Source organism: Orcinus orca, chromosome 2 (genome assembly GCF_937001465.1).
Source record: "Orcinus orca chromosome 2, mOrcOrc1.1, whole genome shotgun sequence".
NCBI classification, from domain to species: Eukaryota; Metazoa; Chordata; class Mammalia; order Artiodactyla; family Delphinidae; genus Orcinus; species Orcinus orca.
The window spans coordinates 170,092,324-170,117,721 of NC_064560.1; the positions used below are offsets into that span (position 1 = coordinate 170,092,324).

Below are 25,398 nucleotides of genomic sequence, written 5' to 3' on the forward strand. Positions count from 1 at the left end.
AGTCCTACCTTGATTTGGGGCATGGATACCGAGTTGGAAATAATCCCAAGTTCCAAGTCCTGGATCCAAGTCTTGTATAAGAAAGATCTCATTCCCTGAGGAATTCAGGAGAATAAGCCTGAAAACCAGTATGGACCTGGCATGCTGGGGGAGACTTGTTGCCACAAAGCCAGACTCATAGAAGTATAATTTACCAAATTGCTTTAAGTCACGAGTAACTTGAGGGGAAGGGCTTCCCTATATCTAGAGAACACAGATCAAAATCAGTAATATTCCAGACAAAACGCATAACCATTATAACCATATATACCAGTTTACTCAGTAACCAATCCTTTTGTTATCTTTTTATGAAGCCATCAGGTCTTCCATTAGAATTTTAAATTTCTTACCCAGTTCAGTGGTATAATCTGAACTTTATTAGAGACCTGCACTTATCAAAAAAGTCCTCCCTATGAATCTTCTTGAAGATGAAGCACTTTTGCAAAGCATCAGCTTAACTGTCTATTAAAGACTTAAAAAGGCAAGGTTAAAAATCTGATCACAATGTGTTGACAAAACTGAATCAATTTGCTATGATATGACCAGAGTTATGGCTGATAGATTATACCAGGACATATCTACATTTCAGAAACTTTATATAATTTCTAGAATATCTATAGTAGTAACATTTATCTGTACAGTATAATAAAGGAAGGCTTATTACTCCTTTGACAATGCTTCCCATGTAATTCAATGTACCAAATAATACTAGTTAAATATTCCTCCTTGAGATGCCTTAGGGGCCCCCTAACAAATCCCAAAGTTAGCTGGAGGTCAAAAGAACTTTAATTAAAATTTGATATTTGGGAAGTTTGCCAAAAAGTTTCAAAACACTTGGTCAAATAAGATCATCAGTCACTGTAAGACAATACTTGTTTCTTATCCACAGTGAGAAGAGAACTTAAAAGCAAATACAGATCACTTAAAGGAAGGAAGTTTATATAACCTGTTATCAAAAGCAGCATTCTAGGTAAACTTGTTCTCTTAGCAGAGAGGAACCAAATCTAGTCTCGCACCAGCTTACTTTTAATATTGATAACAAAATCCATTTACCTAAATTTAATCTAATCTCAGCCTGACCATGCATAAAAGTCCTTTTTTACTCAAAACATATATCCTACTTTCCTACTGTAAACTGAAATGTTTTTAAAAATATTTTAGTAGCTTTAATTACATATTTAGATTAGAATCCTCAACTCTTAAGTACCTTAATTTTTAGTGAAAACTAAGAGGCAAGTAATTGTGAACTGTTTGTCATACCAGCATTTTCTGATTGGAAACTTATGCTTTGGTTTTCCTCTCCTAAGAAGGCAAAGGTAGGTAAACTTAGATTTGCCCAGCAACCAGTGTTCCAATATTTTATCCTATTTGAAATGACCTAGATGGTCAATGAATTCTTGCCATTTAACTTAGTTCAGTTTCAAGTTACCAGTTTGGAGAGGCTATTTTAGATAGACTTAAGGTTTCATTATATCAAGTTATTTTTCTTGCTGACAAATTTGCAACAGATATAAGGTCTTATTTGATCTCTAAATAACCTAGGTACAACAGAAGTATTATACTTAACAAGCTTAAGCTAGCTTCAGTGCCAGATATCAATTCAGTACTGAACATTTCCCAGGTCATGAGGACCTGAAATTCATTTTGGCCAACTTTCTAAATATTAAAAAGTATTTCATTTGTAAGCACTTACTTTTGAGTCAATTAAATAGAGCTCACTTAGGGAGCTTCCCTGGTGGCGCAGTGGTTGAGAGTCCGCCTGCCGATGCAGGGGACACAGGTTCGTGCCCCGGTCCGGGAAGATCGCACATGCCGCGGAACAGCTGGGCCCATGAGCCATGGCCGCTGAGGCTGCGCGTCCGGAGCCTGTGCTCCGCAACGGGAGAGGCCACAACAGTGAGAGGCCCGCGTACTGCAAAAAAAAAAAAAAATAGAGCTCACTTACAAGTTAACTTAGCTGTAATATAACTGAAAGTGGTCCAGTTCTGGAGAATGCATCTCAAGGGGCTGCATTCAGGAAACAAATTTGAGTTTCCCATAGCCAGCACAATTACACACAAGACAAATGCAAACATACACACAAGGAACAAAATCTAATTCCTGCAGGACAAAAACAAAAGGGTGAAGTTCAACAATTTCCTCAACTTTTTCAAGCAAAGATCCCTCTTTTTAACAACAAACAACATGCAAATGGAAAGATAGGGAATCATGACTGCATATGTCGTGGCAATTGATCTGGCAAATGCAAAACCAAAAAGGAAAATAACACCAAAAAACAGTTGGAATAAGTTAAATTTACTTAGTTAACTCCAAGCTTTCTCCTAGAAATATTTTTATTTTCTCAGGGTCAGAATTCTGAAAAAAAAGTATTTCATCAAACCAGCTTTCTCTAACTACATATGCAAAAAGAACAAGTTTTGGAATTTCAAAAGGGTTTCATCTTAACCAAATTTCCTCCAGAGTCTAAAGAACATAGTGGCCACACAGTGGTAAAAAAATCTTCTTTCTTACACCCTAGGGGTGTAAGCTCTATAAGATGGAATAGAGCTCTGATTATCATGGCAGGTGTTATTAAATATCAAACAAACAAATGCAATGCAAAATGGTCTCTCAGGATCACAGTTCCCTAGCACCAAAAAGGAGATTCCCACCCACTGCAAAGGGAAAATCCCAACCAATGTTCCAACACAGGTGAAACCCAATGCAATAGGGAAGGATACCTGGTGTCATCACTTGTGAGCTACATTATTCACCAAAGACGTCTCAACTAGCCAATACAAGTACTGATTCACACACGTACAACATAACAAATAACAAACATGGTCCCACAAACAAAAGCACAAACCAGAGTGGCTCACCCCAAGATGACACACACAAACAACAAATAAGCTACAGTCACACAGACAGAAAATCAGAGGAGGTGTAGTCTAAAATTCCACTTCCACTCACAGATTGAGGCCTACAAACAGAGTGGCCCAGCTCTCAAAAGTGAACAGACCTAAAGTGGCTCACTTCCTGCAAGGGAAGCAGCCCAAATGGAGTGGTGAGAAATCCCAGCCTGAACAAGGGGGAGCGACTTACCCCAAGTGACACCAAATGTGGACCATAGCTCTGGATGTTTGTCTGCTCCAAACAGCCTTGTGCTGTGGGGCGGCTGGCGCCTGTCAGGGAGAGTCCCTCCCAGTTCCCTGGAGCAAAATGAGCTCCAGCAGCTGCTGGGAGCTTGGGAAGGGGCTGCCCCTGGCCGGGGTCAACCTGCCATGGGAATAGACCTCCTGGCTGGCTCACGATAATGAGCATTTGGGGAAAAGAAAATAGAACATAATCTATGAGCGAAAAAGCAGAATGGGTTGGTAGGTGATGACACAAAAAATAGGCTACAAACAGATCATGAAAAAAACCCCACCAGTACAGAGATATACACTTAATTCTATATGCAATAGGCTAAGGAAGTTTATTTCTCTCACATTAAAGAACTCTGGAAATAGACAGTAGAGGACTGATGTTGAGGCTCCTCAGTCACCAGGCATCTTAAATTATCATGATGAAAATAGAATTCCTAATCCCCTATACCTCCTTTAGTCTTTCCTCTTCCTGGGTAACTGGATTTGCCCAATTCAAATAAAAATATTCAGAATAATTCTTTTATTTTCCCCAGCTTCTACTATTTATTTTTAATTGAAGTATAATTGACTTACAATATTATATTTGTTTCAGGTGTACAACATAGTGATTTGATATTTTTATATGTTATAAAATGATCACCACAATAAGTACAGTTACCGTCAACATACAAAATTATTACAATATTATTGACTATATTCCCTATGCTGTACATCCCCATGACTTATTTATTTTATAACTATAAGTTTGTACCTCTTAATCTCCCTCATCTATTTTACTCACCCCAAGGCCTTCCTCTCTGCAATCACCAGTTTGTTCTCTAAGGCTGTTTATATTATGTTTGTTCATTTGTTTTGTTCTTTTAGATTTCACATATAAATGAAATCTTATAGTATTTGTTGTTATCTTTCTGATTTATTTCACTTAGCATAATACCCTCTAGATTCATCCATATTGTTGAAAATGGCAGGATTTCATTCTTTTTTATGGTTAATATTCCATTAAATGCACACATACCCACACATATATCTCACACATCTTTTTATCCTTTCATGTATTGATGGACACTTAGGTTGTTTTCATATCTTGGCTATTGTAAATACTGCTGCAATGAACATAGGGGTGCCTATATCTTTTCAAATTAGTGTTTCTGTTTTCTTTGGAAAAATACCCAGAGGTGGAATTCCTGGACCGTATGGTATTAATTTTTTGAGGGACTTCTATACTGTTTTCCATAGTGGCTGCACCAATTTTGCACCACTGTTGTCCCACCAACAGTGCACAAACCTTCCCTTTTCTCCACGTCCTTGCCAATGCTTGTTATTCCTTCTTGTTCGTTTGTTTTGTTTTGTTTTTTGCTTTTGTTTTTGTTTTTTGATGATAGCCATTCTGACAGGTGTGAGGTCATATCTCATTGTGGTTTTGATTTATATTTTCCTGATGATTAGTGATGTTGCACATCTTTTCATGTGTCTGTTGTCCATGTATATGACTTCTTTGGGAAAATATCTATTCAGGTTCACTGCCATTTTTAATCAATTGTTTGTTTTAATTTTTGATGTTAAATTGTATGAGTTCTTTGTATATTTTGGGTATTAACCCCTCACTGGATATATCATTTCCACATATCTTCTTCTAATAAGCAGGTGGCCTTTTGTTCTGTTGGTAGTTTCCTTTTCTGTGCAAAAGCTTTTTAGTTTGATTAGGTCCTATGTGTTTATTTTTTCGTTTCCCTTATCTGAGGAGACATATCAAAAAATGTTGTTAAGACTGATATCAAAGAGCATGCTGCCTATGTTTTCTTCTACAAGTTTTATGGTTTCAGGTCTTACATAAGTCTTTAATTCATTTTGAGTTTATTTTTGTGTATGGGGTGAGATAGTCCACTTTGATTACATGTGCCTGTCCAGTTTTCCCAACACCATTTATTGAAGAAGCTGTCTTTTCTCCATTTATATACTTGCCTCTTTTGTTGTAGATTAGTTGCCCATTTAACCATGGATTCATTTCTGAGCTGTCTATTCTGTTCCATTGATCTATGTGTCTGTTTTTGTGCAAGTACCATACTGTTCTGATTACTGTAGCTTTGTAGTATAGTCTGAAGTCAGGGAGCCTGATTTTTCCACCTCTGTTCTTATTTCTGAAGATTGTTTTAGCTATTTGGGGTCTTTTGTGTTTCCATACAAATTTTAGAATTATTTGTTTTAGTTGTGTGAAAAATGCCATTAGTATTTTGATAGGGATTGCATTGAATCTGTGGATTGCCTTGGGTAGCATGATCATGTTAACAATATTAGTTCTTCCAATCCAAGAGTATGGTATATATTCCAATTTTTGTACGTCTTCAATTTCTTTCATCAGTGTCTTATAGTTTTCCTGAGTACAGGTCTTTTACCTCATTTGATAAATTTATTCCTAGATATTTTATTTTTTATGTGATTATAAATGGGATTGTTTTCTTAATTTCTCTGATAGTTTGTGTTAGTGTATAGAAATGCAACAGATTTCTGTGTATCAATTTTGTATCATGCAACTTTACTGAATTCATTGATGAGTTCTAGTAGTTTTATTAAATTTTTTTGGTGGTGTCTCTAGGATTTTCTATATATAGTATCATGACATCTGCAAACAGTGAGTTTTGCTTCTTCCTTTTCAATCTGAATCTTTTATTTCTTTTTCTTGTGTGGTTTCTGTGGTTAGGACTTCCAATATTATGTTAAATAAAAGTTGCAAGAATGGGCATCCTTGTCTTGTTCCTGATCTTAGAGGAAATGCTTTCAGCTTTTGACCACTGAGTATGACATTGACTGTAGGTTTGTCATAAATGGACTTTATATATTGAGATGTGTTCCCTCCACACTCAACTTTGTTGAGATTTTTATCATAAATTGTTGTTGAATTTTGTCAGAAGCCTTTTCTGCATCTTTTGAGATGATCATATGATTTTTATTCTTCAATTTATTAATATGGTGTCTCACATGGAATGATCTGTGGATACTGAACCATCCTTACATTCCTGGCACAAATCCCCCTGGATCATGGTGTATGATCCTTTTAATGTATTGTTGAATTCACTTTGCTGATATCTTGTTGAGGATTTTTACACGTATATACATCAGTGATACTGGCCTGTAATTTTCTTTTTGGTATGGTGTCTTTGTATGCTTTTGGTATCGGGGTTTTTCTGGCCTCAGAATGAATTTGGAAGTGTTCCTTCCTCTTCAGTTTTTGGAATAGTTTGAGAAGGATAGGTGTTAACTCTTAAGTATTTGGTAGAATTCCCGTGAAGCCAGCTGATCCTGGACTTTTGTTTCTTGGGAGGTTTTTTATTACTTATTCTATTTCATTACTGGTAATTGTTCTGCTCATATTTCGTATTTCTTCCTGATTCAGTCTTGGGAGATTGCTTCTAGGAATGTATCCGTTTCTTCTGGGTTGTCCATGTTATTGGCATGTAATTGTTCACAGTAATCTCTTATGATCTTTTGTATTTCTGTGATGTCAGTTATAATTTATCACTTTTCATTTCTGACATTATTTATTTGGATCCTCTATCTTTTTTCCTTGATGAATCTGGCTAAAGGTTTATCAATTTTCTTTATCTTCTCAAACAGTCAATTCTTACTTTTATTGATCTCTTCCATTGTTTTTGTTTGTTTTTACATCTCTATGTCATTTATTTCTGTTCTGATTTTAATCATTTCATTCCTTCTACGAACCTTGGGTGTTGTTTGTTCTTCTCTGTCTAGATCCCTTAGGTGTAAGGTTAGGTTGTCTATTTGAGATTCTTCTTGTGTTGCTACAAACTTCCCTCTTAGAACTACTTTTGCTGTGTTCCATAGATTTTGGATCATTGTGTTTCCATTTTGTCTCCAGGTATTTTCTGATTTCCTCTCTGATTTCTTCAGCACCCATTGGTTTGTTTACTAGCATATTGTTAGCCTCCATGCAGTTGTGTTTTTGCTTTTTTTTTTCTTGTAGTTAATTTCTAATCTCTTATAATTGTGGTCAGTAGAGATTATTTCAATCTTAATATATATCAAGATTTCTTTTGTGGCCTAGCATGTGATCTATACTGGGGACTGTTCCATATGCATTTGAAAAGAATGTATATTTAGCTGCTTTCAGATAGAACTTTCTCCCTGTATATATATATCTTAGGTTCATCTGGTCTAATGTGTCATTTAAGGCCAATTTTTTTAACCAATTTTTAAATTGATTTTCTTTCATGATGATCTGTTCATTGATGTAAGTGGGGTATTAAAGTCCCCTATTATTGTATTACTGTCAATTTCTCCCTTTATGCCTGTGAATATTTGCTTTTTTGTATTTAGGTGGTCATCTGTTAAGTGCATACATATTTAAGATTGTTATATCTTCTTCTTGAATTGATTCCTTGATCACAGGTAATGTCCTTCTTTGCCTCTTGTAACAGTTTTTATTTTAAAGTCTGATTTCACTGACGTAAGTATTGCTACCCCAGCTTTCTTTGATTTCCATTTTCATGGAATACCTTTTTCCATCCTGTCACTTTTCAGTCTGTGTGTGTCTAGATCTGAAGTGAATCTCATGTGGGCAGCATATATACAGGTCTTGTTTTCATATCCATTCAGCCACTCTATGTCTATTGATTGGAGCATCTAGTCAATTTGGATTTAAAGTAATTATTGATAGGAATGTAATTGTTGCCATATTGTTAATTGTTTTGGTGTTGTTTTTTTAGTTCTTTTTTGTTCTTTCCTTCTTCTTTTGCTCTCTTCCCTTGTGATTTGATTACTTCTTTTATGTTATGTTAGATTCCTTTCTCTTTTTTGTGTGTTTATCTACTATAGACTTTTCATTTGTGGTTACCATAAGGTTTATATATAATGACATATATAAACCTGATTATATTAAGTTGATGATCTCTTAAGTTTGAATGCATTCTAATAACCCTCCCTACATAGGAAATTTTATTTCCCTACACCCATGTTTACTCTCTTTGACATCATATTTTACATCTTTTTATTTTCTGTATTTCTTAACTACTTATGGTGGATATAGGGATTTTACTACTTTTATCATTTAATCTTCCTACTCGTGCTATGAACGGCTGTTCTACTATATTTACTGTATGTTTTCTTTACCAATGAGATTTTTCTTTCACAATTTTTTTGAAAGTTTCTTTCTTTAATTTAATCTTTATTTTATATTCAAGTATAGTTGATTTACAATGTTGTGTCAGTTTCAGGTATAACAAAGTGATTCAGTTATACATATACATATATCCATTCTTTTTCAGATTCTTTTCCCATATAGGTTATTACAAAATATTGAGTAGAGCTCACTGTACTATCCAGTAGGTGCTTGTTGATTATCCATTTTAAATATAGCAGTATGTATATGTTAATACCAAACTCCTAATTTATCCCTCCCCCCACTTTTCCCCTTTGGTAACCATAAGATTGTTTTCTATGTTTGTGAATCTGTTTCTGTTTTGTAAATAAGTTCATTTGTATCATTTTTTAGATTCCACATATAAGTGATATTATATGATATTTGTCTTTCTCTGTCTGGCTTACTTCACTTGGTATGATACTCTCTAGCTCCAACCATGTTGCTGCAAATGGCATTATATTATTCTTTTATATATATATACATATACAAATACATATATACATGCACACACATATATATATACATACATATATACATATATATATATACACATACACATACATATATATATATATATACACCACATTTTTTTTATCCATTCCTCTGCCTATGGACATTTAGGTTACTTCCATGTTATGGCTATTGTAAATAGTGCTGCAACGAACACTGCGGGGGGTGGTGCATGTATCTTTTCGAATTATGATTTTCTCTGGATATATGCCCAGGAGTGGGATTGCTGGATCATATGGTAGTTCTATTTTTAGTTTTCTAAGGAATCTCCATACTGTTCTCCATAATGGTTGTACCAATTTATCAATACATTGCCACAAACAGTGTAGGAGCGTTCCCGTTTCTCCACACCCTCTCCAGCATTTATTGTTTGTAGACTTTTTTGACGATGGCCATTCTGACCAGTGTGAGGTGATACCCCATTGTAGTTTTGATTTGCATTTCTCTAATAATTCATGATGTTGAACATCTTTTCATGTGCTTTTTGGCCATCTGGATGTTTTCTTTGGAGAAATGTCTATTTAGGTCTTCTGCCCATTTTTTGATTGGTTGTTTGGTTTTTTTTGATATTGAGCTGCATGAGCTGTTTGTATATTTTGGAGATTCTCGGTCAGATCATCTGCAAATATTTTCTCCCATTCTGTGGGTTATCTTTTCATTTTGTTTATGGTTTCCTTTGCTGTGCAAAAGCTGTGAAGTTTAATTACATCCCATTTGTTTACTTTTGTTTTTATTTTCATTACTATAGGAGGTGGAGCCAAAAAGATATTTCTAATTTATGTCAAAGAGTGTTCTGCCTATATTTTCCTCCAAGAGTTTTATAGTATCCAGTCTTGCATTAAGTCTTTAATCCATTTTGAGTTTATTTTTGTGCATGGTGTTAGAGAATGTTCTAGGTTCATTCTTTTACATATAGCTGTCCAGTTTCCCCAGCACCACGTATTGAAGAGATTGTCTTTCCTCCATTGTATATTCTTGCCTCCTTTGTCATAGGTTACTTAACTATCAGTGCATGGATTGATTTCTGGGCTTTCTATATTGTTCCATTGAGCTATATTTCAGTTTTTGTGCCAGTACCATACTGTTTTGATTACTGTAGCTTTGTAGTATAGTCTGAAGTCAGGGAGCTTGTTTCCTCTGTCTCCATTTTTCTTTTTCCAGATTGCTTTGGCTATTCAGGGTCTTTTCTGTATCCACACAAATTTAAAAATTTTGTGTTCAAGTTCTGTGAAAAATGCCATTGGAAATTTAATAGGAATTTTATTGAATCTGTAGATTGCCTTGGGTCCTATAGTCATTTTGACAATATTGATTCTTCCAATCCAAGAACATGGTATATCTTTCCATCTGTTTGTGTCATCTTCAGTTTCTTTTATAATTGTCTTATAGTTTTCAGAGTACAGGTCTTTTGCTCCCTACGTAGATTTATTCCTAGGTATGTTATTCTTTTTGATGTGATGGTAAATGGGGTTGTTTCCTTAATTTCTCTTTCTGATCTTTCACTGTTAGTGTATAGGAATGCAAGAGATTTCTGTATATTAATTTTGTATCCTGCAACCTTACCACATTCATTGATGAGCACTAGCAGTTTTCTGGTAGCATCTTTAGGATTTTCTATGTAAACTATCATGTTATCTGCAAACAGTGACAGTTTTACTTCTTGCTTTCCAATCTGGATTCATTTTCTTTTTCTTCTCTGACTGCCATGGCTAGGACTTCCAAAATTATGTTGATTAAAAGTGGTGAGATTGGATATCCTTGTCTTATTCCTGATCTTAGGGGAAATGCTTTCAGCTTTCCACTGTTGAGTGTGATGTTAGCTGTTGGTTTTTATATATGGCCTTTATTATGTTGAGGTATGTTCCCTCTATGCCCACCTTCCAGAGAGTTTTTAATCATAAATGGACACTGAATTTTATCAAAAGCTTTTTCTGCTTCTATTGAGATGATCATATGGTTTTTATTCTTCAGTTTGTTAATGTGGTGTATCACACTGATTTGCAGATATTGAAAACTTCCCTGCATCCCTGGAATAAATCCTGCTTGACCCTGATGTATGACCCTTTTAATATATTGTTGGAGTCAGTTTCCTAATATTTTGTTGAGAATTTTTGCATCTATAGTCACCTAATATCACTAATACAGTGATATTAGCCTGTAATTTTGCTTTTTTGTGGTATCTGGTTTTGGTATCAGGGTGATGTTGACCTCATGGAATAAGTTTGGGAGTGTTCCTTCCTCTTCAATTTTTTGGAAGAGTTGCAGAAGGATAGGTGTTAACCCTTCTCTAAATGTTTGATAGAATTCACCTGTGAAGCCATCGGGTCCTGGACTTTTTTTGTTGTTGTAACTTTTAAAATCACACTTTCAGTTTCAGTACTGGTGATTGGTCTGTTCATATTTTCTATTTCTTTCTGGTTCAGTCTTGGAAGATTGTCCCTTTCTAAGAATTTGTCCATTTCTCCTAGGTTGTCCATTTTATTGGCTTATAGTTTCTTGTAGTAGTCTCTTATGATCCTTTTTATTTCTGTGGTGTCCATTGTAACTTCTCCTTTTTCATTTCTAATTTTATTGATTTGAGCCCTCTCACTTTTTTTTCTTGATTAGTCTGGCTAAAGGTTCGGCAATTTTGTTTATCTTTTCAAAGAAGCAGCTTTTACTTTCATCGATCTTTGCTGTTGTTTTCTTCATCTCTATTTCATTTATTTTTGCTCTGATCTTTATAATTTCTTTCCTTCTACTAACTTTGGTTTTGGTTTTTCTTTTTTCTCTACTTGCTTTAGGTGTAAGGTTAGGTTGTTTATTTGAGGATTTTCTTGTTTTCTGGGGTAAGACTGTATTGCTGTAAACTTCCCTCTTAGAACTGCTTTTGCTGCATCTGATAAGTTTTGGATCATTGTGTTTTCATTGTCACTTGTCTCTAGGTATTTTTTAATTTCCTCTTTGATTTTTTTTCAGTGATCCATTGGTTGTTGAGTAACATATTGTTTAGCCTCCACGTGTTGTGTGTTTTCCAGTTTTTTTTTCTTGAAGTTGATTTCTAATCTCATACTGTTGTTGTTGGGGAAAAAAATGCTTGATATTTCAACTTTCTTAAGTTTACCGAGGACTTTGTGGTCCAGCATGTGATCTATCCTGGAGAATGTTCTGTGTGCACTTGAGAAGAATGTGTATTCTACTGCTTTTGGATGGAATGTTCTATAACTATCAATTAAGTCCATTTGGTCTAATATGTCATTTAAAGGCCTGTGTTTCCTTATTGATTTTCTGTTGGGATTATCTGTCCATTGTTGTAAATTGGGTGTTAAATCCCCACTATTATTGTGTACTGTTGATTTTTCCTTTTATGGCTGTTAGCATTTGCTTTATATGTTCAGGAGCTCCTATGTTGGGTGCATATATATTTACAATTTTTATATCTTCTTCTTGGATTGATCTGTTGATCATTATATGGTATCCTACTTTGTCTTTTGTAACAGCCTTTATTTTAAATCTATTTTGCCTGATATGAGTAATGCTACTCCAGCTTTCTTTTGATTTCCATTTGCTTGGAATACCTTTTTCCATCCCCTCACTTTCAGTCTGTATGTGTCCCTAGAACTGAAGTGCATCTCTTTGAAACAGCATATATATGGGTCTTCTTTTTGTATACATTCAGCCAGTCTATGTCTTTTGGTTGGAACATTTAATCCATTTACATTTAAGGTTATTAGGGTTATGTACGTCCTTATTGCCATCTTGTTGTTTTGGATTTGTTTTTGTATATCTTTTTTCTTACCTACCTCCTTTGTTTTCTTTTGTTGTGATTTGATGACTAACTTTAGTGTTGTGTTTGGATTGCTTTTGTGTGTGTATCTCTTGTAGATTATATGTTTGCAGTTACCATAAAGTTTAAATATAGCTGTCTCTCTCTCCCTCTCTCTCTCTCTCTCTCTCTCTCTCTCTCTCTCTCTCTCTATATATATATATATACACACACATACACATACAAGGTTGTTTTAAGTTGCTGGTCTCTTAATTTCAAATGCATTTTCAATACCCTTCATTGGTAGTCTCCTCTTCTCACAATTGCTGGTTTTGATATCATATTTTGTACATGGATGATTTCCTACCTTTACTGTATGTTTGTCTTTAGTGGTGAGCTTTCCCATTTGTAATTTTCTGTTTCTAGTTGTGGCCTTTTCTTTTCCATCTGGAGAAGTTCCTTTGGCATTTGTTGTAAAGCTGGTTTGGTTTTCCTGAATTCTCTTAGCTTGTCTGTAAACCTTTTAATTTTTCTGTCAAATCTGAACGTGAGCCTTGCTGGGTAGAGTATTCTTGGTTGTAGGTTTTTCCCTTCATCACTTTAAATGTATTTTGCCACTCCTTTCTGGCCTGCAGAGTTTCTGCTGAAAAATCAATTGATAACCTCCTGGGGATTCCCTTGTATGCTATTTGTCGCTTTTCCCTTGTGGCTTTTAATATTTTCTCTTTTTTTTTTTTTTTTGTCAATTTGATTAATATGTGTCTTGGCATTTTCCTCTCGGGTTTATCCTGTATGGGACTCCCTGCGCTTTCTGGACTTGCGTGAGTGTTTTCCTTTCCCATATTAAGGATGTTTTCAGGTATTATCTCTTCAAATATTTTCTCAGCCTCTTTCTCTCTCTCTTCTCCTTTTGGGTCCCCTGTAATGCAAATGTGTGTTTAACGTTGTTCAAGATGTCTCTTAGACTGTCCTCATTTCTTTTCATTTTTCCTTCTTTATTCTGTTCTGTAGCAGTGATTTCCACCAATCTGTTTTCCATCCACTTATTTGTTCTTCTGATGCACTTATTCTCCTGTTGATTCCTTCTAGTTTATTCTTTTTTTTTCTTTTTGCGGTACGCGGGCCTCTCACTGTTGTGGCCTCTCCCGTTGCGGAGCACAGGCTCCAGACATGCAGGCTCAGCGGCCATGGCTCACGGGCCCAGCTGCTCCGTGGCATGTGGAATCTTCCCAGACCGGGGCATGAACCCGTGTCCCCTGCATCGGCAGGCGGACTCTCAACTACTGCGCCACCAGGGAAGCCCTAGTTTATTCTTCATTTCGGCTATTGTATTGTTCATCAATGTTTTCTTTGTTTTTTTAAGCTTCTAGCTCTTTATTCAACATTTCTTGTATCATCTTGGCCCATGCCTCCATTTCTTTTCTGAGATCTGGATCATCCTTTCTATCATTATTGTGCACTCTTTTTCAGGCAGATTACCTATCTCTACTTCACTTAGTTGTTCTTCTGGGGTTTAATCTTGTTCCTTCATCTGGAACATATTTCTCTGCCATCTCATATTGTCTCATTTTCTGTGTTTGTGGTCTCCATTCCTCAGGCTGCAGGTCTGTAATTCTTCTTGGTTCTGGTGTCTGCCTCCTGGTGGGTGAACTTGGTCCAGGGGCTTGTGCAGGCTTCTTGGTGGGAGGGACTGGTGCCTGCCCACTGGTGTGTGGAGCTGGGTTTTTCCCTCTGGTGGGCAGGGCCATGTCAAGGGGGTGTGTTTATAGGTGGCTGTTGGATCAGGATGACTTTAGGCAGCCTGTCTGCTGATGGGTGGGGCTGTGTTCCCACCCTGTTGGTTGTTTGCCCTGAGGCATCCCAGCAGTGGATCCTGCAGGCTATTGGGTGGGGCCACGTATCAGTGCCAAAATGGTGAGTTCCGAGAGAGCTCACACCAATGAGTATTCCCTGGGGTGTCTGTCACCAGTGCCCTTGCCCCCACAGTGAGCCACAACTGACCCCTGACTCCCCAGGATACCCTCCATGACCTGCAAGTAGGTCTGGCCCAGGATCTTACAAAGTCACTGCTTTGCCCTGTCTCCCATTGCATGTGAAACCTTGTGTGCATTCTCCAAGAGTGGAGTCTGTTTCCCCCAATCCTGTGGATCTCCTGCACTGAAGCCCCAGTAGCCTTCAATGCCAAATGCTCTGGGGGCTCATCCTCCTTATTTCAGACCCCAAGGCTGGGGAGCCTGACGTGGGGCACAGAACTTTTACTTCTGTGGGAGAAACTCTGCAATATAATTATCTTCCAGTTTGTGGGTTGCCCACCCGGCAGCATGAGATTTGATTATATCACGAAAGTGCCCTGCCTATCATCTCATTGTGGCTGCTTCTTTGTCTTTGGGTATAGAATATCTTTTTTGGTATGTTCGAGTCTTTTTTGTCTATGATTGTTTAGCAGTTAGTTGAGATTTTGGTGTTTTTGTGAAAGGAGATGAGCTCATGTCCTTCTACTCTGCCATCTTGTCTCTTGTCTCTTTATAGACTATTCTCAATGGATTTCCCTTCTTTGCTGAGCTTCAAAGCTTCCAAGATCTTGGCAGCTAGGAAGTGAAAGGCAGCAGGAGGGAGCACAGGGCAGGAATGGCACCTAGGTGTGTGCCCACAGGGGTGGCTGCCCAAGGGACCCAGAAGCAGAGGGCAAAATGTCCCTCAACTGGATGGAGTGGAGCAGGGACTGTCTTTCATAAATTTCATACTTCTAGAAAAATTTTTTTCCACGTAGAGTAGTCCCTTTAACATTTCTTGTAAAGCCAGTTTAGGGTGCTGAACTCTTTCTTTTAGCATTTCCTTGTCTGTAGAACTCTTTATCTCTCCTTCAACTCTGAATGATAGCCTTGCTGGGTAGTGTATTCTTGGTTGTAGGTATCTTCCTTTCATTGCTTTAAATATATCATGCCTGCACAGTATCTGCTGAGAAGTCAGCTGACAGTCTTACGGCAGTTCCCTTGTACATAACTAGTTGCTTTCCCCTTGCTGATTTTTTAAAATAAAGTTATTTATTTTTTATTTATTTTTGGCTGCATTGGATCTTCATTGCTGCATGCAGGCTTTCTCTAGTTGCAGCTAGCGGTGGCTACTCTTTGTTGCAGTGCGTGGGCTTCTCGTTGCAGTGGCTTCTCTTGTTGCAGAGCATGGGCTCTAGGCACACGGGCTTCAGTAGTTGTGGCATGTGGGCTCAGTAGTTGTGGCTTGCAGGCTCCAGAGTGCAGACTCAGTAGTTGTGGCACATGGGCTCAGTTGCTCCACAGAACGTGGGATCTTCCCAGACCAGGGATTGAACCCATGTCCCCTGCATTGGCAGGCGGATTCTTAACCACTGTGCCACCAGGGAAGTCCCTCCCTTGCTGCTTTTAATATCCTCTCTTTATCTTTGCCATTTTAATTACAATGTGTCTTGTTGTAGACCTTTTTGAGTTGATCTTGTTTGGGACTCTCTGTGCTTCCTGGACCTGGATGTCTGTTCCCTTTTCCAGGTCAGGGAAAAATTCATCTATTATTTCTTAAAATAAGTTCTCTACCACTTTCTCTCTCTTCTCCTTCTGGGGCCCCTATAATGCAAATGTTAGTATGTTTGATGTTGTCTCAGAGGTCTCTTAAACTGTCCTCAGTTTTTTAAATTCTGTTTTCTTTTTTCTGTTCAGTTTGTATGATTTCTACTACTCTGTCTTCCAGTTCACTGATCCACTCCTCTGTATCATCTAATCTACTAATGATTCCTTCTAGTGTATTTTTTATTTCAGTTATTTTATTCTTCAGATGTTCAGTTCTTCTTTATATTCTCTAACTCTTAGTTAAACTTCCATTGTGTACATCCATTCTTCTCCCAAGTTATCTCCATTTTGCTTAGTTCTTCTTCTTGGGTGTTATCTTGTCTCTTTGTTTTGAACATATTCCTTTGTTGCCTCATTTTGCCTAATTCTGTGTTTATTTCTATGTCTTAGGTAGTAAGGTTACACTTCCTTATCTTGGAGAAATGGTCTTATGTAGGCGATGTTCTATGTGTCCCAGAAGCACACTCTGGTCACCAGAGCTTTATGATCTACGGATATCCCTATATGGGCTGAGTGGGCCCTCCTTTTGTTTTGGAGCCAACTATACTGTGGGCATGCTGGTAGGTGGGGCTGGCCCCTGGTCCAGTTGGCTGGCAGGCCCTGCCTTGCGCGGAGGCTGCTGGCCCCTGGTGGGTGTGTCTAGGTCCTGATATAGCTGCCTGCATGGCCTGGGGGGTCCTGAGGCTAATGCCACCTGCTGGTGAGTAGGGTGAGTCCTGGTGTGGCTGGCTGCAGGGCCCAGGGGTTCTGGGGCTGGTGCTGACCCTCTCTTGGGTGGGTTATGTCCCAGGGCAGCTGGCTGCAGAGCCTGTGGGTCCTGACACTGGCGCTAGCCTGCTGAAGAATCATTCTTAATTCTATTCTGTCCTTCATACCCCACATACAACCCATTAGAAAATCCAGTTGTCTCTACATACAGGAAAATACACCCTGTATTGGACCATCTCTGCTACTATCATCCTATTCCTAACCACCAGTATTTATTGCCTAGACTTCTGCTATTCTTCCTAACAGTCTTCCCTGCTGCCATTCTCCACACTCAATCTATTCTTCCCATAGCAGTCGGCTCAGTCTTACAAAAATGTAGATCAGATGATATCATGCCTCTGCTTGAAATCCTTCAATTGATTTCATCTGACTTAGAATAAAAGTCAAGTTTTTTAATATTGCCTATAAGGTCCCACATGATCTGGCCTCTGTCTAGCTCTCTAATTCATCTACTACTACAACCACCACCCCACCCCCACTCACTACTTTCCATCTTCCCAGGCCTTTTATCTATTCCTCAATTCCTCTACGTTTTTCCTTTAGATCTTTGCATTTGGTGTGCTATCTGCCCCCACTCCTTCTTGTTCAGTGCTTTATCTCTAGAATAGATAGCAGCACATGGTAGGCCTTCAGTGAATGAATGTATTTCAGTGATGGCAAAACTAAAACTCAATCACTTGGTGAAGGTGTTACTGCAGTTGTCTTTTGCTGTTTCATCATCTGCTGCTCCCTCTAGTGTCTTGGCTTTCCTGCCTGTATTACTTAGTTCTAGCTGTTCCCATTGACATTGCTGATACCCTCAAAATGATACCCTTAAAATCCAGAATGTTTGCCTCCAAAAGGCAGCCTTGTTTTTTTTCAGGTTGTCAAAAGAAAATTTTGTCCTATTGCTAACACCTGGTTAAGGTATATATTCTGCATCTTCGTTTTGCTTTTGTATAAACTGGCAACGGTCTCTTTAAAATTAGAACTTGTTGCTTCTGGTCTCTGCTGACCTTCCTGCTTTCCTGGTAATTGGCCCTATCAGATGCTACTGTTGGGAATGAAACCTTGTTATTCCAGTATTAGACCCAGATATATTATCAGTTGCTTTTTTTTTTTTTTTTTTTGCCGTACGCGGGCCTCTCACTGTTGTGGCCTCTCCCGTCGTGGAGCACAGGCTCCGGACGCGCAGGCTCAGCAGCCATGGCTCACGGGCCCAGCCGCACCGTGGCATGTGGGATCTTCCCGGACCGGGGCATGAACCCATGTCCCCTGCATCTGCAGGCGGACTCTCAACCACTGCGCCACCAGGGAAGCCCTATCACTTGCTTTTTAAATGTGCTGTTTTTTCCTTTTGGAGAGAGTTGGCCTGCCTGGCATCTTCAGTTATCATTCACAGACTTCCTTTGTAACAACTGATATGGACATGATATTTTTATGACCTTATGAAATTAATTTTTGATATTTTTAATTAAAAGAACCCAATTAGCTGTCTATGTAAATATTCTGTGTTTCCCTCGTATATAATCTTTCATAACTTCTCTCAATTGGTCCACTTTTCTTTTGTTAGTCATCTATCTGGCCTCCTTGTTAAGAAGGTAATAAAGATGCGGGAAGGGCAGAGCAGTGGGCGCCATGAGTGGCTGAGGAACTGTAAGCGTACCTTGGAGCGTTGGGCGGTCCCCCTCCCAAAGCTTCTGGAGTAAAGGCCCTGGGTGCCCCTTGGCATGCCCCATCTTGCAGAGGGGTGCACAGACCATGGCCCTCCAGAGAAGTTGGGTGGCCCCGGGGACGAGTGGCTGTGTTTGTGCAGCTGTTGTAAGCAAGATGTGGCAGCACGTGACCCTGGAACACAAACTCTGATGCCAGTTCCACATCACCTATGTGCACTTTTCTCTGACACTTGGCCCCCAGCAGATGCATCAAAGGATGAATGAAATGAACCTAAGCCCAGTGGGGATGGAGCAGTTTGAAAACAAAACAAAAAAAAAGGAGTTAATAAAGTTTGACATGTGCTTGAGATAAATTTGTCTAAGAAATTTTAAACAAGTCTTATAGTCCCCTCATTTAAGACACTCAGAAAAAATATCTATTCCTATTAATTTATTCTCTATTTAGGTGAAACATATCTCTATACACCTAGCAATTTAAGGACCAATCCTGTGAGATAGCCCAGACTGCTCTCTAGCTTCCTTCCTCCCTTCTTTCTTCCATCAATCAGTCAATCCTTGTGCTTAAGTATCAAAAATATTTCTTCCTCTCCATTCTTTAACTAATTTCTTTAGTTAATATCCTTGAAGTCTTATCTACAATGTTTTAGGAACCTATTCAATAGTCTCTTTGACTGTAGTCTTATAAACCTAAATTCATCCTCCATATGTTTCCAGGTTATCTTTTTAGAATCCAAATTTTATCCTATGAGTGTCTTGCTTAAAATCCATCAATGTTTTATCTTAGCCTTCAGGTAAAAGCCAAATTCCTTAGAAGGGCATACAGTGCTTCATGATTTGGCTTTCCCTACCTTTATCCTTTATTTCTTACATTTTCTTGCTCTAATAGTGTAGTTTGGATTATATTATTTCCCCACTTAAAACCCTTCAATAGCTTTCCATCTCACAAGAAAAGCCAAAGTCTTAATTTTGCCCATAGGGCCTATATGATATGGCCTCTTTTTAGCTCTTTAACTCGTATACTACCACAGTGTTTCCTTCCCCCTATTAACCACCTTCCCACCCCTGCCAACTTTGCAACCACACTGGCCTTCTTTCTACATGTTCTTGCTTTCAGTCATAGCACTTGCTGGGTCATCTGCTTCCAGAGGAAGCAATAACTTCCTTTTACATTCCTACTTCAGAAGCAGGATGTGTGTGGCTTCTCAGATTGTTTGGTTGGTGATCCCTTCTCTGATTCACCAGGACCTCCTTTTGGACTTTCACTTCTGCATAGTTGTATAAGGTCTAAATCCTTTATATGAATCCCTTATCCTAAAACACTGATAGTGATTCTGCAACCCTGACTGAGTCCTGAATGAAAAGGTTATTGGTACCAAAAGTGTTTCCAGAGGAACAGAACCTAAGGTAGGAATGTGAAATTGGTTCTCCATAGCATTCAGTGACAGAACAGTTACATAAATTATTACCAGTGGTTACCTGCAGTCAAATATCTGTTGCCATTGAACATTTTAGTCAAAATAAAGCAGTTAAGGAATGTGGGGTTAGTTAGTTGCTTTATGTGTACTAGCGAACCTGGAGAAAGAAAATGATGAGATCGGAGTTTTAAATGTTTAGCTTAAGTTCATGGTACAAATAGAAGTATGTCTATGTATCTATATCAATATCTATACGTACATCTCTATTTCTGTTGACAAAAAGGTGGAATTCTAAATGTATATAGTAGTTTATGACTTTTTTGTTTGTATGCTTGGTTTCGGTCAGATAATAATACAACACAAGAACATTTATTCAGTCTTAAAAAGGTTTTCTATGAACAGTTAAAAATGAAAAAATATAGAAAAAATCATATGAAAAGATGCCCAGACTCACCAATTAAAATAATGAGACATCAACTTTTGACTGTGAGTTTGGCAGAAATTCAAACAATTTTCTAATTATTTCTTAGTACAGTGAAACTCAGTACTTAGAACAGTGAAACTCAGAACAATGAAAACCTATTTCTAAAATCCATTAAAATAATTAATAGAATGTCTGGTATTGATCAGGGTGAAGATAGCTAAAAAACTGGTAGTAATCATTTCTGGAGTAGGGGCTTTTGATTCAGTCCTAGCCAGTCATCACTGAAATTTGTACTTCTGATTAGGGCAACTAAGTGTATATGCTGAAATACTGTGAAATAATTTACAGACAGCAATAACAAGTTTATAGTAGGAGTGAAACAGTTTATAGTAGATATAAAACAGAATTCAGAAGGAATAAAAGTGAAAGTTCCCTTTTCTCCCAGCTTTATCAGTTCCACTCCCCAAGGGTAACATTGTTTAACTTTTCTATTAGTATCTAGAAATTCTCAGTATGTATAAATACCTTTCAAGGTCTAGTCATGAAAATAGAAACCATACTAATATTTCAAACTACGTAGATTTACTTAATATAGGGAATTACCCACCCAGGACTCACAGCAGCTAACTAGCTGTGGTATTTTTGAGGTGGGACAGCTTGTGATAGGATGACCAAGACAAGGTGGAGGTTACAGCCAGAGTTGTGTTTTGCTGCTACAGAAATGCTGACAGAAAGTACAAACAGGAAGAAAATGCCTTTCCCAATTTGGAAACTCCTGCTAGTGTCTCTGGTTTGCAGAGCCTAGACAGAAGGCAGCCATCAAGGGAATCTGGGAAATTAGTTTGCTGAGTCACAGCCCCAGTATTAAAGAGTAGTAGAGAAGGGTAGGCCTGCTGCTGTGATACAAGTGTATAACTAGCAAAACATACATAAACACAACACATACACACACCCAAACACACTTACGTTTCTATGTGTCACATCAGAAATGGTAGGGGACCCAAATCATACCATCAGATCTCTTTCTCTCTGGATTCTTTCAAGTGGAGGAAACAAGAAATGATCACCAGGTGAATCACAAATTGGATTTCTTAATTTGAGCAAGTACTCCTAAACCCTAAACATCAGTGCTTCTCATAAAACTGTGTCAGAAAATATGGCTTATATGTGAGGCTGAAGATAAGCTTAGTATCTCTCACCCAAAATATAAATATATTTATATTTATATTTTATAGTACCCTTCAGGTTTTCTTGGAGAGGTATGACCAACCGTGTTTTTGCCTGGATGGGGACCACAACTTTCTGCTGGGAGGATGGCCAAAGATGGATTAGACAATAGCCAGGGCGCCTTGGCTTTCATTGCATTGGCCCATAAAGTTGGTAACAGGAAGGTCAAACCCCGACCCATCAGATTAACTATGATGTTAATTAAGCAGTTGAAGATAGGTTTGAGAGATTTGGAGTTTCCTGTGGATCAAGATGGATATATGGTAGGAAGTACAGGAATATTATTTCCCCCACTGTAATTATCTGTAACTTGATTTGTTTATTTAATAATGTATTTAGTCTGTCTACTTTCATCTGTAGTGGTATAGTTCATATATAGATGTTTCATAAGATTTTTAACTTCTATTGACAGGTATTTTTATTTGTGTTAAATTTTACTCCTACAACAGTTTTAAGTGAAAATTCAGAATCAGTGTGTGTCTCGGGAGAGTAAAATTTCTAGAGGTGGACCTTCTGGGTCAAAGGGTAACTACATATTAATTTGTAATAAATATCACCAAATTTTACTTCAAAGAACTTGCACCAATCATCCTTATACCAACATTATATGAGAAGTCTTTTTTCCCTAATAGAATTAGCATCACACCTTTACGTCCTTGCCAAAATGATAGGTGGAAGATAGTATATTATTTTAGCTTGAATTTTTCACTCATGAATGCTGTTGAGATTATTTTAAAATTATTTATTGGCTCCTTTTATTTGTTATCATTTTTTGTTTTTCTGAAAAGTCTTGCTCTTTTCCCATTTTTTCTGTTGGGTTGTTTTTTGTTTTTGTTTTTTTCTATATAGGCTTGAATTAGCTGTTACAGAGAGATTGCAGAAGACTACACAGAACTTCCATCTACCTTTTACCCATGTCTCCAGTTTCTTATAATTTACTTCTTTACTGTGTTTCCTCTCTCTCTTGCTCTTGCTCTTACTTTCTTGTCTCATATATATGACGTATACATAGGTTAATAGAAAGAAGATAATAGGATGAAAGAAAGGAAGGGAAGGAGAAATGGAGGGAGGGAAGAAGATAAAGATACATACAAGAAAAGGTATTCTTGTACATAAGTACAGTATAGTTATCAAAATCAGCACTTTTTTTTTTTTTTTTTTTTGCAGTACGCGGGCCCCTCACTGTTGTGGCCTCTCCCATTGCGGAGCACAGGCTCCAGACGCGCAGGCTCAGCAGCCATGGCTCACGGGCCTAGCCACTCCGCAGCATGTGGGATCCTCCCGGACCAGGGCACAAACCCGCGTCGCCTGCACCAGCAGGCGGACTCCCAACCACTGCACCACCAGGGAAGCCCCAGCACTTTTAATATTGATACAATACTATTATCTAATTCATGGACCACATTCCTCAACTGTTCCTTAATTGTCCTTTACATCTTTTTTCCCTGTCCTAACATATTCCATTCAGTTGCCATGTCTCTTTAATCTACAGCCTGGACCAGTTCCTTAGTCTTTTATTGTCTTTCATGACAAGAATGTACTACAATTATTTTGTAGAAAATCTATCAATTTTCGTTTAGCTGTGACTTTATTTTTGGAATCAGTACCACAAAAGTGATCAATGTTATGTCCATCTCAGCACATATTATCAGTAGGTAAAGATGTCGGTCAGTCCTATTATTGGTTATGTTAACTTTGAACACTTACAGTGTTGTCTAATAGATGGCTCTACTGAAAAGTGACCATGTTTCTCTTTATAATTAATGTGAAATTTATGGAGAATTACTTTAAGACTATGTTATTATTCTTTTCCTCATCAATTTTTTACCCACTAATTTTAGGATTTATTGATAATCCTCCACTGAAAGAGTTGTTACAATGAAGACTGTCAAATGATGATTTTCTACCCATCATTCTATCCACATGTATTACTTGGCATTCTACTGTAATAAACAGATTTCCCCCTTCCCTTACTTCCTTTGTTTATTGTGTCAGTATGGACTCGTTGGCTTCCATATAATTAAAGGCTTATAGTCCATTACTCTAATTCACTTACTTTAATGCTAAATTGCCTTGGATTTGACCCACGGGAGCATCTTTAAGCTGGTATCTGTGTCATTTCAACATATCTCCATCATTATTTGAGCATTTCATTACTCTTTGGCACAAAATATTTCAGGCTTATCTTGTATTTTACCTGCTTGAGTCCTGTAATTAGCAGTTTCTTCAAGGATACCTGGTTTCTTTGAGCACACTGTGCTTTTTATAACACAAGATCTGGGGATGAAGTGTGTTTACTGCTACTGGGGTATAATTGCCTCCAGTCCCTCTCAGAAGGCTGAACTAGATAATACATTTATCTATATCTTTACCTGGAGGGAGACAGTTCTCCATGCATCTCTTACATTTCTGTACATCTTACATGCAGAAGCACTGACAGGTACTATTCTAGAACATCCTCAAGGATGTTTGCGTAGTGCACTGACTTGGAAGATAAAATGTCACACTCCAGAACAGAAGACAGGTTTGTTTACTGTCCAATATAATAAAGACAGTGTCTTCCTTCGGGGCAGAAATTGGGCAGGTTTGCTACCCTACCATGAAAGATTTGGTTTCCCAAAGCATAGAGTTCCTCAGTTATGATGTAAAAGTACTATATGTGCAGTATCCCCAGGACCCCTCTGCCTTACCCCACTGAGATTTTACAGTAAGTTAAATTGACAAGAACTTGAAACTCATGCTCCTTGCTGTGCTATAAGTAATAAATTCCTTTTTCTGAACCAGGCATCATATTATCTTCTGCCAGCATCCTTGAAACTGTGGCAGGCTAACTTGTTAAGTTGCATGTAGGGTAAAATCTTAGACCTATCACATTTCTGGACAGTTTTTGGTGACAAAGATGGCGTGCTGACAGGGACATAGTTTTCTGGAATAAAAGAACAAAAGCCCCCACAGGCCAGCTTACAGGATACTAGAAGACTCACCTGGGTCCATTACTGAATGGTCTTGCCCAAGTAGTAGACAAGAAGGGACTAAGGGTTCCCCTCTGTCCTACCTTTAAAGTGTGTTTAGAGGCTGAGTAGCAAAAGTTAGGATTCAAACAAGTCAATCAAATGCTACTTTAATTGTTGCTCATTCTCCTCCAAAGTAGGATGTGGAAGGATGTTATTATGATAATGGAGGCAGAAAGACCTGTAGCCCCAGCCAAAATGCAGTGCAGCTGTAGCTGCTGAGTCAAAGCATTCTAAGAGTAGAAATAAAGGATGTCCACAATGAAGATTTAGACATTAGATGGGCCAAAAACATTAGAAGTTAATTTGGTTGAGCCGTAAGCAGAGTGGGTCTGGATTTAGTGCCTCTGTTCTCTGGTGTCCAAAGATTTCACTGTATAGATGATACCTTGTTAGTTGGCATATCAGAAGCCACAGTCTCATGGCTCCGACTGACATTAGCACATTTCCACTAGCAGGGTTGTCTGATTAACCGTGACAAAATCCAGAGGGCTTCTCAACAAGCAAAACTGTTTAGGATTCTGTGAGGATTCACAAAGCTCAATCTTTCTGTCAAACAAGGAAAAACTGCTGCCTCCTTGACCCCCAAACACACAAGAAAGAGGTTTAGCACCATACTGAACTCTTTGAATATTGGAGAGAGTTATGTGCTTCTTTGAGGAACCTTATTTTTTCTTTATATTGGATAATCTGAAATCAGCATCCTTTGAGTGAGACTTGCTATG

The 25,398-nt window shown here is 37.9% G+C and overlaps 1 long non-coding RNA gene across 1 annotated transcript in view; it reads left to right on the forward strand.

Moving 5' to 3' along the window:
* LOC125963554 (uncharacterized) overlaps positions 1-25,398 on the forward strand; it is a 58,857-nt gene that overhangs the window by 2,965 nt on the left and 30,494 nt on the right. The window lies entirely within an intron of this gene.